Source organism: Triturus cristatus, chromosome 7, assembly GCF_964204655.1.
Source record: "Triturus cristatus chromosome 7, aTriCri1.1, whole genome shotgun sequence".
Lineage (NCBI taxonomy): Eukaryota > Metazoa > Chordata > Amphibia > Caudata > Salamandridae > Triturus > Triturus cristatus.
The window spans coordinates 824861287-824877340 of record NC_140590.1 but is presented as its reverse complement, the minus strand read 5'-3'; the positions used below and the strand labels follow the sequence as shown (position 1 = coordinate 824877340).

The window sequence follows — 16054 nt, the reverse complement described above, 5'->3', positions numbered from 1 at the left end:
CCCTAGTGCACAGCACAAAAACCCGAATTGCTGATTGGATGAGAAGTCCGCACATGTCTCTCTCGCAGTCCTAGAAGTGCTGCTGGCTCCGCCCGTCGACTGGTGTCGCACTGAGAGGAGTGGGCTGTGGCTGGCTGGAGGTGCACGTGAGGCGAGAGACAGTTAGGTACTGGGTCTGGGTGCTATAAACCACTCTTGGCACGGACAGGCCGTGCTGCTTCTGCCCGTGATTCTGGTTGTGAAGGATGGTGGAGACAAGGCAATGAGGAACAGGGCTGACCGTGAGTGGTCGTAGATAGTTGCATTCTGGTTCTGGTCTGCTGGCAGATGACTGGTTTGTTCATGACTGCCGCTGAACGGACAGGCTTTGTTTACGCTGTCCACACCTTGGGGCTCCAGTTGGGCCCTTTACTGTTAAATGGGCCAGTAGCCAGAGGTATACGTTTTGGCAGCATATGGCTCAGCATAATGATTACAGGTGGTTCGGTGTGGGAAGTAACAGTTTCTATCTACGGAATCTGTTTGGAAAACGTATTTTAATGTTCGTGATATTTGAAAACAGCAGTTGTGTTGTATAATTATTTACTACATGATCCTCAAGGGTGTTTGGAGGAAATGGGTGGTAAATTCTTAATTTTCGAACACGCTAATCAACACTGAACATAATGTAATAAATCATATTGGAGCAATTGCAGTAATCACGTTAATCAACATAGGATATGGGGTCCTTTCATTTTTTAGCATAAATTATGGCAAATGGTTCAGTTAAGTTTGTTTGAAGGATTTATTAACAGTAATTCGTAGGTATGGTTGCTGTTGGTCCTGTAAGTAATGGTAGGCTAAAATATGTGTGAACTAGTACAATTTAAAGCACGTCTGCCCAAAAGCATCAGTACACTGCAATTACATTTAAAGTACATTTAGTTGTCAAAACACACACCCCCTCTCCACCCCCCCCCCCCACACACCCCTGTACAGAAATGGGGGCACATTGTAGACGGGTTATTTACATGCTTTGAAAGCACTGTGTTCCTAATTTTAGCTTACCAATGCCCTTGCGGATCTGAAGGGCAACCAAAAAGTACGTGCTCCATACAAATATCAATGTAGGATGGCGTGAGATAGAACAGAGGAAGGCGGTCTTCGTGAGAGCAGTGAAAACAGCAAATGTTTAAATCCATTATGTCGGAGCAGATGTGTCTGGTGATTATTTAAAGTACTGAGAATTGGACTGAGCAAGCAATTGAAGTTTGCAAACCTCAATTCCTCCAGCGTATTTGGAGGGTTGAGTGGTTATGCCAGATAATTTCTCTGAGGAGTGGGAATTAAAAATGTCAGGCATCTCACAATCTTATTCATACATAACATACACAGCAAAGCCAAGTTTTGCAGACTCTTACAGTGCTACTACTTTAGCGCACTTGCAGATCTGGAGAACAAATTCCTCACTTCCCCCCCCCCTCCCCCAAAAAGAAAAAAGATGGGCTGGTAGCAGCTCTCGCTTCTATTGAAAGTGAAACTGTTTCCTCCAGAGAGCAACTTCAGAACTGCTGTTCAAGCCCTTGTGCTCATGCGTCTGGATGGTGGTAATGTCCTGCTTCGTGGTCTACCAGACTCCACACTGGCACTCCTTAGGGCATCCTACAAGGTATGGCATGTCTCATCCACGACTTCAAGAAATATGATCACATCCTCTCCAACATGAGGGAACTACAGTGGCCGTACTTGTCGGCACACATCATCTTTAAAACCAGCTGCATCATTTACACAGTCATCACAACCAACACACCCACTAATCTTGCTGCTCAGCGCACCTTCTCTGGTGGGTCTCGCACAACTGCAGCAATGACCCCATCAGACTGCAGAGTAAGAAGTATGAAAAAGAAAATAAAAGCAGCAGGTATTTCCATTGATGCACCCAGGATCTGGAACAAACATCCCTTTATCCATCAGGACTGCAACAACACAACTCCAAAATAGGAAGGAATTGAAAACTCATTCTTTAAGAACACTACACAACAATGGATTAACCTTCCACAACCAATTTACCTATCCTATCACTGGACTTAATTCTGCTGCCTTTCAGCTAGGTCTGCGCTACAGAAATATATACATACACAAAGGTTACATAAATCTTTAAGCCTATATTCTCAGACTGCAGTAGCGAGTGTTATTCAAATATCCGATTTAAATATATTGTTGAAAACGCAAACATTTTGTCCCCAAACTAAAGTTTTACAGTTTATAACAAAATTATACGCACTTTTTACTATTGAATACATGCTTTTCTTTTCCGGAAAATATAAACAATCAACTGCACTTTATTCGGTTTCTGCATCAAACCATAAAAGTATTAAAAAACCTTACATAGTATAAACTATGATCTAATACAATATATTTGTACAAAAATCACATGAATAACAAGTCTAGCTTAAAGTTCTCATACAGCACATTAAAAAAAGTTATAAAATGCTTGGACAATAAATATTAGAAAATAAGAGAAAAAAGGGAGAATAAGCACAAGAACCCTAACTGAGCTATATGTGTCAACAGCAAGCCTAACAAGGCAATACAGCGTCATTTAAAAACCACTTTTAATTAATCGCAACAGGCTCTAAGCTGTCCATTAGGATGTAGGGTGGATCGCCACCGCCCGCATGGCGGTGGCGATCCGCCCTACATCCTTCCCCGTCTGCCACCCATTTACCCCCCGCCATATTAGTATGGTGGGGGTACCGCGGCGGACGGGAAGTCTGTCCGCCGCTTTTCCGCCCGGTCGACATGTTGACCGGGCGGAAAAGGGTTGAATATGGTGGCGGTGTGTGCTAGACACCGCCATCCATATTAGCATGGGGGCGGAAACATGCCTTTCCGTGGCGGCAGAAAGGCATGCGGAATCCTCTTCCGGGGGCCCGTTGCGGGCCCCCAGGGTATTTGGGGGGTGCACATGGGGGGTACCAATGGTACCCCCCTGCATTGTCATGGAGGCAGGCACCTTGCGGTGCCTGTCACCTTGTGCATGACAATGCACGCAGTGCATTCCCAGCATTGTGGTGGGCGGTGCTGTGAGCACCATCCGCCACAATGCTGGGAATTGAGGGTGCCACCGCCACGGTGGCGGTGGCATCCTAATCGCTGGTGCGGGACCGCCGCACCAATGGCGGTCGATCCCAGCACCGCTAGGGTGGCAGGCGGACTAAAGTCCGCCCGCCATCCTAATGCAGGGGTGTGGAATTTTTAAAATAATCTACTTGGCCAAAGGACAAAATGCCACTGACATCTACATGTCCTGTAAAATCTACTTGTCCCACCTACTCCTGTCCCTACATCAATTCTTGCCTTTCACCTTTAAACCGGGAGTCTGCTTCATCTGTGAAAGGAAAGCACCATGCTTGTAATGTGAGCCTGGAGTGGGCGTTTATTTTTTGCAAGTTTTTATGTTTAAAACGTTTTAATTGAGACAAAAACAAACCATGGGGGAGGGGGATAGGAGGGCAGGATACATGGAATACAGTCAAAGAAAAAGGGTGCAACTCCAGAGGGTTGGCAATAGGTAGCGCGGTGGGTCAGGGGAAAAAACACAGTAAATGAGAGCTAGAAATACAAGCTGTGGAATCCCCGCACGCGTATCCGACACCCCAAATCTAAGCAGTAAAACCCCCCCCCCAATCAACACCCCAGCAGAACACAATCCCCCCCCCTTCCCATCCCCCATCCTCCCAGTGACGAAACAACAACACCCCCCCCCCCCCCCGTCCTATGGTCCCGCATCAGAGTGATCCTAACCAGGAAGCCCCGCGCCCCCCCCCCTCCCCGGGGGGTCCCCGTCTCACATGTAAGCTAGTCCGCCGGGGTCACCGGCGGCGTCAGCCTAAGAAGCCTAAGATACCTCAGGCAGGTGAGCTCCCGGAATTCAGTGGACAGCAGCGCTAGAAAGGGTTGCCACAGCTCTTCAAATTGGTCTATCTCCCCCGCGACCGTCAGCGACAGCTTCTCCATCCCCAGCACATGCCAGAGCCTATGCAACCAACCGGTGATGGAGGGGACGGTGGTTGTGCGCCAGTGGATTAGAATGTTCTGAACCGCAGACCCCAGCGCGATTGCGATCTGCCTACCCCTACGGGACTTCAGTGGATACATTAGGTCATTGGGGAGGCCCAACAGGACATACGCCGGGAGTCGCGGCAGCTCTATCTCAAAGTGCTTATCCACCTCGTCCAAGACTTCCCTCCAGTAGGCGGTCAGCACTGGGCAATCCCACAGAATGTGTGTAAGGGTACCTTCCTGCCCGCAGCTCCGCCAGCACCCCTTGTCAGTGTGTTTATGCATTTCATACAGCCTCTCCGGGGTGTAGTACCAGTATGTGGACACCTTAGTAAAGGTCTCCGTAAGGCCCGTGTGATATGCCGAGTGCCGCGCCCGATACGCAATCTTGTCCCATTCCTTGTGGCTAAGTGTCCTACCCAATTCCCTGTGCCAACGCTCCCTCCCCGGGTTGTAATAGTGAAACGGCGGAGGTTGTAGGTATTTGTACAGATCGGTGATCAATTTAGCGTCGGAGGTCCGCGTAGCCAACCACCTCCCATACGGTGTAATTGGACGGGCGGCGGTGGCACGCACCTGGGGCTGGAGGGCCCAATGCCGGACTTGCATGTAGCGCAATCTGTCCAGCTCCGTCAGGCCGAACTCCTGGCGGAGCTGCTGAAAAGGAACCACTCCTTCCGGGCCATAGATCTGGAAGAGTGCCCTGCAGCCCGCTTGCACCCAGTGGGAGAAAACCCCCGGCTCCATCCCTGGGGAGAAGTCCGGGTTGCCCGCAATGGGCGTGAGCGGCGAAGGGAAGGTGGTAAGGCCCCGGGCCTCACAGACCGCGTCCCACACACGCAGGGGGACCCGCGTAACAAAGGAAGCGTAAAGATTGGGGGGGCGGTGCGCGCGGCGCAGGAATGGAACCTCTTGTAAGGTGCGACCCGCCACTGCTTGGTCTTGGAAGAGCCAATGTTTATCGGACTCCCACCTGCTCCACTCCACCAGATAGCGAAGCTGTTTTGCAAGTTTTTGATATAGCGCAAACATGACAAGGTCATCTCCATGTCTTCATGTTATTTAGGCAAGGGCAGATTAAGGGAACTGCCCAGAATCACTGGACGTTTAACAACGCTGAGACTCAAATGTGGTCCCCAAGGTCTGAAATTGGCAGCTCTGGCTGTAACTCGTGGGGGGGGGGGGGTTTGCTTTCGGGAGTAGGATTGCTATGCATGTGTGTGGGATTGGCGTAGGGATGATGGTTGGTAATATGGTGATGAAACAGCCCCACTCTCTCTTCGCAGTAAGTGACTATTTGCTCCCTTTGTCCAGTCTTGAGTCTGTGACAGAAGGCCCTGGCCCTACTCCTTCTCATGCCCTGTTCTGAATACTGTATGTAGGGGGCAGTGTGAGCGTAGGGGTGGTAGCAGGGGCAGTGTGAGCGCAGTATTAGTAGCAGGCACAGAATGTGAGGCTGGAGAAGGAGCTGTAGGCACAGTGGTCGAAGAAGTGCATTATAAAAGAATGGAAACTGTTAGTTATGCTGCACAAAAAGGATGCAGGGTGAATGAGTCTGGGGGTGCGGTCAAAGCAGTAGCAGAGAAAACCAAAATATTGTTTAACCCTTTTTGGTGTGTCACCTTCAGGTAGTACTATAATGGACAGCTTTAATGAAAATGAAATGCAGGTTATAAAAGCACCTGCCAATTTCTGCACTTATCCTCCAGTTTTATCACATTCCCGTGACATGGTAGCACGTGTTGCTGCTAACAGAGCAGAAGTGTGAAATGTGTCACTTCTACTAATGTTGGTTGGGTAGGGCACACTACACTGAAGTTTGTGGCCAGCCTTCGGAGTGACTATGAATCGATCTGGAGGTGGGAGACACAGGAATGCTGGTACATAATTCTAAGGATCTTGACACGCAAGACGTGAACACAGTTTGTGCAAATGTTAAAGTCTTAGTATCCATGATAACGACTTCTGCTCAGGGAGATAACCTGACACAAGATCACTTTTCCGGTAGTTCAGTTATTGATCCCCACGCTACCATAACTCATATAGGCCTTCACCTCCCTGGATTCTGCGGGTCATTTAAAAAAAGGCTGGCTGGGAGCTCTATTATCTGAGGGCTCTTTTTGGGTATGAGAGTGCTTCTTCCTGCCCTTTCTTCAAATTAATCCATCTGGCTGGAAACCCTCTTACTTACTAGGAATTTCGTCATAGAAAAAGTCAGAAGATGTGGCTCAGAACAAGAATAGCAACACCCCTGCACCACCATGGCAGCACAACATTTCCATTTATTGAGCCTTCAGCACTCGTACCTGATGAACAGGCCACGCACACCAAACTGACCTTTTTACTTGAGGGCCTCGACTACTGGGGAAGGGGAAACCTTACAAAGGCACCAGAAAGTAAAAGCATGCTATTGCCACAAATCCCCATATTTTCACATTTGAAGTGGGAGACCCTTTTAACAAACTGGCTGCTGAAGTCTGTCCTTTTTGTGAGGGGAAGAATGAATAGATAAGCCGGAACATCTACAAACATTCTAATGACTTGCGGGCCACATACATATTTCTGCATCGGAGTTTAGCACACCAGCGAGCAATATGATCTTTCTGGTAGTACATTACAGTCCCTTAAAACTTTACAAGGTAAGCAAGGGAGGAGCAATGCTAATGCTCACAACAGCAAGTCGATGCTCCTGTGAAACCATGACCTCATCTGCGCAAGACACACACCCGAATGGATCACCGATGCATGCACACATATCAACACAGTCACACAGTGAGCAATGACTGAGGCCTTCATGCGCCCTCCAGGCCTTGGCCTCTGGTGGGAAATAGTAGAGGTAACACCGTGGTGGAGTCAGACTCACTGGGTAATGTTCACCCCTTGAACAATGTAATTTTAAGTATTTCAGAATTCTTTGTTTTTGGTGTAGCACTTTGAAGCATACGACGCAGCTCTAGGAAACCATATACATACCAGATCGCTTCAGCTGCAAAACAGCAATAGAGTATGGCATTGTGTTATTATTTCTATGATTTGTATATAACATCTACGTTCCAGTACCGGAGAGTACTGCCCTACTCGATCCTATGCTGGTTTTGACCACTAAAGTGTGCGCAGGAGTCGATCGGCGAGGCTTTGGTGTCCATTTGGGAGCTTCCCATTTTGCCACCACTGGCTTTGGGGGGCTATGCAGTAATTAGCCCCCGGGGATGCCGCTGTGTTGATAATCACCACTGCTGTGTTTGATGTCGGTTTAACTGCTTTTCAGGTCTTCAGGTCACGGGGTGACAGGTCACTACTGACAGCTTCTCGTATCTTCCATTACAAAGGAGAGGGGTGGAGAAGGGGGGTGGCGAGGCAGGAGTCCTCTTAGTAAAGAGTGGGGGCAGGGAAGCGGCAAGTGCAGATACTTCGAGGGAGATACCCGCCCCGGCATATTTTCAACATGAAAGTCTCGTAATTGTGTACCTTAAGTTCAAGTTCGGCTCTGCAAAGCACTGATGACATGACGCACAGGCAGGCCATCCCGCGGCTGAGGAGATGACGCACTAAAGAGCTGGACACGGGCTGGCGATGCTCGTAGTCTGCACACCAGCACTCCCAGGCAGTGATGCAGTGCACACACACTGCTGGTCTCCTCTACTGTTCCTATTTGCTGCTGTCACTCGCCATGATACCGGGAGAAGCACTGGCTGCACTGCACACCGACCTGCTCAAAGGCAGCCTCTCAGCCTTCGTTCCGTTATGATTGTTGCAGCAACCATGCCGCGAAAGGGGTGTTTGAATCTGCTCTGCGCTGACCAATTAAAAGGTGCAGTCAGCACGGTTACGGCACTTCTCTAATAGCAGCGATTAGGTCAATGTAAGCACACCCTTCCTGCAGCCACAAGGACGCCTCACTAGATGCTTTCCGTGACAGCAGGCAGTGAGTTTCTATTAATGTTTAGAGCGAATTGGTTGCAAGAAGATACACCTTCTTAGCGGTCATTATGGCAGTGCTTATTTTGAATATAAATGCAAGCCTCGCAGCGGCCGGCTACAAACTACCACTAGCTGAGTCAGACTGATGTATCACTCCCCCAGCCAATCACTGGCTAGGCTCGAGCCCAGTCATGGGCTGCTATCCAATCACAGGCCTCTAACGGGTCTCTGGCTCTCTTCCAGCCTTTCTGATTGGCTGTGGGTACTCTGGGCTTGTATTACTTACGTGATTTAATGTCTACTTGTCCATCGGACAAAATAGACATTAAATCTTCTTGCCCGTCACAAAAAACAACATGGTTCGGGCGTCGGGCGATATGATTCCCCCACCCCTGCTAATGGGCCTCTAGGTGTCACTGCTGATTTTAGAAAATTAAGAACAAAAAGGACAGTATCACCAGACAACAATTGTAAATAAATAAAAGCTGGTCGCACATGCTTAAACTCCAGCCTTTTTAAAATTGGGATGATAAAAATGTTCTGAGGAATTACATAGTACTTACAAAACATTAAAGAGTGAAGCATGTCCTGTGAAGACTTGCAGTCGCAGTAACAGGACTCTAGGATCTGACCTCTGCTACACCGGTGTGGCTGGGCCAACTGCAGGTGGAAGAGATCAAAGTTAAACCTGGTCAATTAAAAACGTTCATAGGTACTAAGCGGCCCTAAAAGATATGGCTCTGTCAATTGCACAGTTTTCAGATTAATTAATTTACGGACACTAAGAGGCCCATTAGAATGTCGGGCGGATCGCCACCGCCCGCATGGTGGTGGCGATCCGCCCGACTTTCTTTCCTGCCCGCATGCCAATTCCCCCCGCCATATTATTATGGCGGGGGACCCCGGTGGATGGAAAGACCGTCCGCCGGTAGGCAATCTGCCCGATTGCCTACCGGGCGGAAAAGCTGTTAACATGGTGGCGGTGTCTGGTAGACACCGCCATCCATATTAATATGCAGGCGGGGACATGCGTTGCCGCCACAGAAAGGCATGCGGACTTCGACATTGGCTTCCCGTAGCGGGCCCCCAGGGATTCTGGGGGGTGCACAACGTGGCAGGCACGGCGCGGTTCCTGTCACGTTGGGCATTGAAAGGCACAACTTGCTTTTGTGGCATTGCGGATGTCATGAATGCAGGATGCGCCCGCCAGTGTGGCGGGCGCATCCTAATTGTAGTTGCGGGACCGCCGCATGCATTGCGGGCAGTCCTGTTTCCCGGGGGTATGCCCGCCATACTAATGACCCACTAAGTTCCCTCAGTTCACACTCTTCCCTATCTAGTATCCTCTGATAATAGAAAGCCTCTCGCACCCAACCCAAGTCTTTCTTAATCACTAATTCTGGGTTGGTGAATAAGGCGGCCCTTCCCAGTCTTCCAAAACAAATCTTTATATGCCACAGAATATGGTGAGCATGATCAAGAGCCATGCACTCCTTCAAGATCAATTTAACTAGAGACGATCCTTCGCTCAGCCAGATCTTCAACCATAATGTTAAGGGACAAAGAGCCAACAGGTCTGAAAGGTAGGGTACCCCCAATTCTTTATGTACCATCATATTAGATGTTCCCTGGGGCACACTTAAGAGACGTTTCAGGAAAGTATTCTCAGCCACTTGTAACTCATCCTTGGCAACATAACCTCATATTTTGCTACCATAAGAGGCTTTAGTATCAAATTTAGCCTTCTATAACTACTGGAGTGCAGCGATAGGTCTTCTGCCTAATCTTGAAGCAAAATTAGGAATAGATGTATTAGCGCGCACCAGGTCTCCCCTCTTTCTCTGTTTTAATGGCCCCCATTTAATCTTGTCGTCTATCAGGGCCCCGAGGTACGAAAAACGTCTGTACAAGGGACCTGAGCAGATCAAGCTGTAAACCGATAAAGCTTTCTGGAGCAATGTCCCACCTGCATCACATAGGATTTGGAGTCACTCATTGACAGGTCCAAATTCACCATAATGGAGGAAAAGGAGTTGAGCAGTGATTGCAGCCCTCTTGCGGCCCGACACATAAGGACCGTGTCATCCGCGTATAATAAAACCGCAGGCCACGCCGACCCACCTGAGGGTAATCTACCTTTGTCTCCAATAAAACTTTTTCCAATTTGTTAATATACAAATTGAACAGAAAAGGGGCTAAAATGCACCCTTTACGTACTCCTCTCTTTATTGAAATCTGACTGGAAACCCTAAGATCTTATGGATATCTAACCTCAGCCTTTGTGTCTCAGTGGAGGTCGTCCAAGAAATAAAAATGTCACTATCCACCCCGATGGCCAACATGGTCTGCCAAAGCTTAACTCTGTTCACATGATCAAACGCAGATGACAGATCCATGAAGGCCAGATAGATAGCACCGGAACGGGCGACAGTATATTTATTGAGAATCATAGACAAGTTAAGAAACTGGGTACGGTAGACCACCCAGGACGAAACCTGTACTGGTCTGCCAAAGCTTAACTCTGTTCACATGATGAAACGCAGATGACAGATCCATGAAGGCCAGATAGATAGTACCGGGATGGTTGACAGTATATTTATTGAGAATCATAGATAAGTTAAGAAAGTGAGTTACGGTAGACCACCCAGGACGGAACCCGTACTGGACGTCAGTTAGACTGGCTAGCTGGGCAGAGGATAATGATATTCTATCTAGGAGAACTCGGCTCACCACCTTAACCACAGAGTCCAACAAAGATATTGGTCTATAGCAGTGAGTGCTATCTTGATTGCCCTTTTAAATACTGGCACTATGGTCGAGGTGGCCCAAGATTCAGGAGGGCCTGTTTTTACCACTGCATTAATGACTGCTGTGATGATGGGTGCCCAAAAGTTTGGGTCAGATTTATAGAGATCCAACGGGATACCATGGGAGACCAGGGCTTTGTTATTTGACAACCCGACAATACCTTTCTTAACCTCTTCTACCTTACAAAAAAAAAGTGCTGAATTCCCCACCTCACATTCAGGGAAACTATTTATATCAGGGGGACACTGGAACATTGACTTCAAAGTGGAGCACCTAATCCTCCTCTGTAATATGAACACCCACCATGTTTCATTCAAAAAGGGACTATTTATTATATTCCAAAACCTAGAACTGTTCTTTAGAGTACTAACCTCAATTAACTACCTCCATATATCTTCCTTTAACGTTGCCCTATGTCTGGCCAATTCTGTCTGAGTGATGTCTCTTAGGGTCTTGCTTAGTGCTGCCCTTAATTTCCTGGCCGCACGGGAACAATCCGAATTAAACCATCTATGAACCTGAATAGAGGGTCGCCATACAGGGGCACTGAGAAGGTCTCTTATTTTAGCAGAGATGGTCTTAAAAGCTTCGATATCCTCACCCGACCGAGGCTGTTAATGGTGCTAAACACAATGCTAACTTATTAGAACACGTGGTGGTTAATGACTTATAGAGTAGCTCTGGAGTTCAACACCCCGCTCTGCCCAGCCCCCCTCCCCCACTCTATGAACTAGTAGAGGCCACTAATGTGAACACAAAGGATTATGGTCACTATGTATACTAGCCTTGATTGTAAATCCCAAGATTTCTTCAAGGAGTGGCGTTGAAAACAGTATAAAGTCAATAAATGAACCTCCTCCCAACCCAACAAAAGACGGAGTGAGGGCCTTACTACCAGGACCTATTGTGCACATGGGCGAGGATAAATCAAATTTGTGTAAAAAATCATTAAGTAGATTACCTTGTGCGGTATGGTAAAAATAAATCCCCCTCACACGTGGGCAGCCCAAATCAATCAAATTAGTAATCCTTGGATCCTCATATAACTTAGTATTAAAATCCCCAACGATGGTGGAGGGGGCAAATTTACTATTCCAACTCCAACCTGTATTTGCCTCAGGGAAAGTGTGGGATGGTGATGGGGGCAAATTTACTATTCCAACTCCGACCTGTCTTTGCCTCAGGGAAAGTGCTGGATGGTGGTGTGGGCAAATTTACTATTCCTACTCTGACCTGTGTATGGCACAGGGAAAGTGCTGGATGGTGGTGGTTTCAAATTTACTATTCCTAATCCGACATCTACTTTCCTCAGGGAAAGTGTTGGATGGGAATGAATGCAAAGTTTGAGTAGCCCCAAACATTTCTAAATTACTAAAACAGTTAAATTAGCTTTGTTATGTGAAATATGTACAAAAAAAACCAGTAAAACGTTAATAAAACTCAAAATTTTCTCCACAGAATAATGATTAAACAACACCAGCAGAGGAGGAAACACCCTCCAACTGAAACAAAAGACCAGCATAAATTGTCCTTTAAAATAAACAAGAAAGCAAGGTAACCATATTCTCTTTTTTTATATAAACATATGCATGTTATAAGTGCACAAGCAATTTGCAGAAAAGTTTATGCAACTTTGCATCTCAACAATGAAAATCACTTGCAAAATAAAAATGTCTTCATATATATTTAAAATTGCAATTTTTTTTTCTACAGACTTTTGGAATATCTGAACATTTCATACAGAACACTTCCAACAACAAATACAGCCCCTCAGATGAAAACCATCTTTACAAGGTAAAGAATTAAGCATATGTTTTTATAAATACAGTTTTAAGAGCTCCAAAAAAAAACATCAGTCAAACCAAAGCAAAATGTCCCAAAAAAGCAAGCCAAACTTTAAACTGCACAAACATTACAAACTACTAATCTTTTAATTCACAGAGTAATCAAAAATATTAGAAACTCCCCAAAATAATCCTTAATTACATATATTTTTTTTCAGAACCAACATATCCACAATAAAGGCCAATTTGAAGCACAGCCTCAGAACAACCAAAACAAGACATCAGAAATTCCTGAACAAACACTTAAAAAGCTAAGATTTGCAAATAACTCTTGTGTATTAAAACCTAACCATTATGCATTTTTAGGTAAAAAATAAGAACAAACTATTCAAATGCCACATCAACAATGTAAACCAATAAAATAAAAGTTCATACTGCATAATATTTGAGCGTCGAAAAATTGTGCATTAATGTTTTCACTAACAAAAAAAAAAAAGGAAATCACGAACACTTCTAATAAATTAAACAATATTTTTATCTTGTTCAATTCTTTACAGATAATGGCATCCAATAAAGAAGCTAAATATATAAAGTCCAGCCGAGGAAACCATCTTTTAGGTCATAGTGGGTAAGTTTTTGTGAGGAGAGACTAACTGAGCTCAGGTGTCATTGGAGGTGTGTGCAATATTACTCATCCCATTGCACAGGCAGAGCGGTTACTCTTGGTGACTCTGTTGAAAGAACCACAGAGCATAACCACTCTGCCTCTGCAATGGAGATAGAGGTTCGAGAAAACATCAATGAAACAAAAGTACTTGCATCCAAGGCGAAGGCCCAGGGCAATCCTGACGTCTGCAGAGGACAATGGGGCACCTGCCTGCAGTGGGCTTGAGGCCAAGATGCTGAGGGTCCAGCGCCTGCAAGGAAGGAATATGGGAATTATGCAGGGCCAACTGGGAACAATGGCAACATACTTGGGGGAAATACATGACTGCCTGAGAGGGCTAACAACTGCGGTAGTTGAAGGGTTCAGGGCGAACACCGAAAAACTAGACAGTGTTGCAACAACCATACAAGATATGTACAGGGTAATCCAGGCTGAGCATGTCTCACATGGCAGGAGGCATCACAATTCAATGGGGCGCATGTACAGTTACACCAGGGTAATAAATAGGTTGAGTACCACTACAGCTCAGCTTTCCAGGCATGCTGTCAGCATGCAGGTGGAGATGAGCCACTGCTGCAGGGATGGGGCCAGGGGCCTCATCAAGGTTACCACTGCAGTGGAAGGACTCCAGACTGCAGCAGCTAGTGGAAACCTCATGCATGCAGGGGGGGACAGTGAGGAGGCCTCCAGCCTCAGCAGCCTACTGGAACCTGTGGCACATGCCAGGAGGCGCAGTACCAGGAGTCACGCCGGCACAGAAGGCTCAAAGATGGATGTAGCTGAGCCTACTGAAAGGGCCAGAGGAGTGCGTGGCAGGAAGAAGTAGAAATTTGGACATGTACAATTCTGGTGCCGTAATCAGAATCGTTTAACTTGTTCACACTGAAGTTTCAGTGCCAAGGCAATGACATTTAATTGTCTGTACCCACACTGCACTTGTCTGTACATGGTATGTGTGCATTAACACAACCACACAATTCTCACAATATACCTTTGAGCGGTGACGATCCCCCCGCCAAAGCAGGGGGGTACCGCGGCAGACGGAAAGACTGTCCGCCGCATTTCCGCCGGTAGGCAATCGTCACGATTGCCTACCGGGCGGAAAAGGCCCATAATATGGTGGCAGTGCCTTGCAGGCACCACCATCCATATTATGATGTGTGCGGTAAAATGCCTTTCCATGGCGGAGACTCTGCCATGGAAAGGCATGCGGTTTTTACTTTGGGGGCCCATTGTGGGCCCTCGGGGGGGGGGGAGGGGTAGGAGGGCTGCACTTGAGGGGTACCCATTGGCATGCACAAGGCGGCAGGCACCGTGCGGTGCCTGTCACGTGCATGCCAATGCACAACATGCATATTCAACATTGTGCTGGGTGCTGCTTACAGCACCGCCCGCCACATGTTGAATATGCGGGATGCGAACGCCACGATGGCGTCGCATCCTAATTGGCTATGCGGGACGGCCGCACCACTGGCGGCCGGTCCCAGCACCGCTAGGGTGGCAGGCGGACTGAAGTCCGCCCGCCATCCTAATGGACCCCTAAATGTCCTCTCAATCACATTGCGTGTCGCAATGTGTACCTCATTGTATCGCTACTCCCTTTGTGTAGAAGGATTCAGATATGGAGTGAGGATGAAAAACCTCACAGCGTATGCGTTATCAACTACGGGATGTGAAAAATAAATATACATTAGTCACTGCTATGTGTCTCCATGGCGGACAGGTGTGCAAAACAGTATTACATGTATTTACCCAGCAAATATCCTTCTCTAAATTTACACGCAAGTAGACATCAGTGTATGCCACTATGCCGGAAGATGTAGGAGTCATGTGCACTGCCAGGGTAACTAGCTACTATGTCTGTGATTTATTGTTTTTGAATTGCAGATTACTTGAATGTTCAGTGAATGGTAAGATTTCCGGTTTCGGTAGATATACTCATTCACTGAGGGGGGACATATGGGTACATGCGTCCCATCAATGCAACCAATGACATGTGGAAATTGTGCAACCTGATAAAAATCAAATTTCGTTTGCAGCAATTCCTGTGGCGTTGTGGGGAACCTAATGTGGTGGTGTATCCTCTGCAACATGGCGATTAGTAAAGAGTTAAAAAAGCGCGATAAGGCACTTTGAGAGACACCTCCAGCTGCATCAATTACTCCCTGGAAGGTCCCTGAAGCTAGGAGATGCAGAGAACACAGGATCTGCACATGGGTGGGGATGGCATGTGTCCTGCGAGTCTAACAGAGCAGTATTGGGTCTAACTCAGCAATGAGATCTAAGACTGTGGCAGTATTCAGCCTATATTTATCATAAATCTCTTCCTCCGTATGCCCTAGCAAAGTGACACGCACTCTGAAAATTCTCTCCGGTATCCTCCTCCTTCTCAGTGCTGCTGCTCTTAGCCTCATCCTCCTCGTAATGACGTAGAGCGCTACTATTGTGAAACATTCTGGGACTGTTTAAGTAGTTAGCTGATGATTAACACCTGATTTTTTTGAATGTGAAATTTTTACCACCTGATATAATTTGTTCTTATTTAAGAAATGTAATTTGCGATTTTTAACTTATTCTGTATTCGATTTCTTGTTGCATTGGATTTTGCGATTTTCTTATTAGCGATTATCTAATAAGGAATCGTTATTACAGAATCAGTATTTTGGTAATCGCTAATTTTGCGAAGAACAGAGATATTCTTCGAAGTTGCTTCATGCATAGGAACAAGCTATTCTGGGTTCGCAAACGGCATTTTTTTGCAATTCACAACGTTTGCGATCGCAAATTAGCTTGATGCATGTGGGCCAAAGTCTTTCTCCAAGTACCTACA

General features: G+C 46.8%; 1 long non-coding RNA gene across 3 annotated transcripts; it reads left to right on the top strand.

Moving 5' to 3' along the window:
• Positions 1 to 45: 45 nt before the first annotated feature.
• Positions 46 to 13001, top strand: LOC146810671 (uncharacterized). 3 transcript variants are annotated; one of them, XR_014965712.1, is made up of 4 exons: positions 46 to 166; positions 12232 to 12327; positions 12487 to 12567; positions 12776 to 13001. It is a non-coding gene; the product is annotated as an uncharacterized LOC146810671 (long non-coding RNA). The 3 variants fall into 3 exon arrangements; XR_014965713.1 differs by having other exon boundaries at positions 69 to 161; XR_014965714.1 differs by having other exon boundaries at positions 102 to 281.
• The last annotated feature ends 3053 nt before the right edge of the window (positions 13002 to 16054 follow it).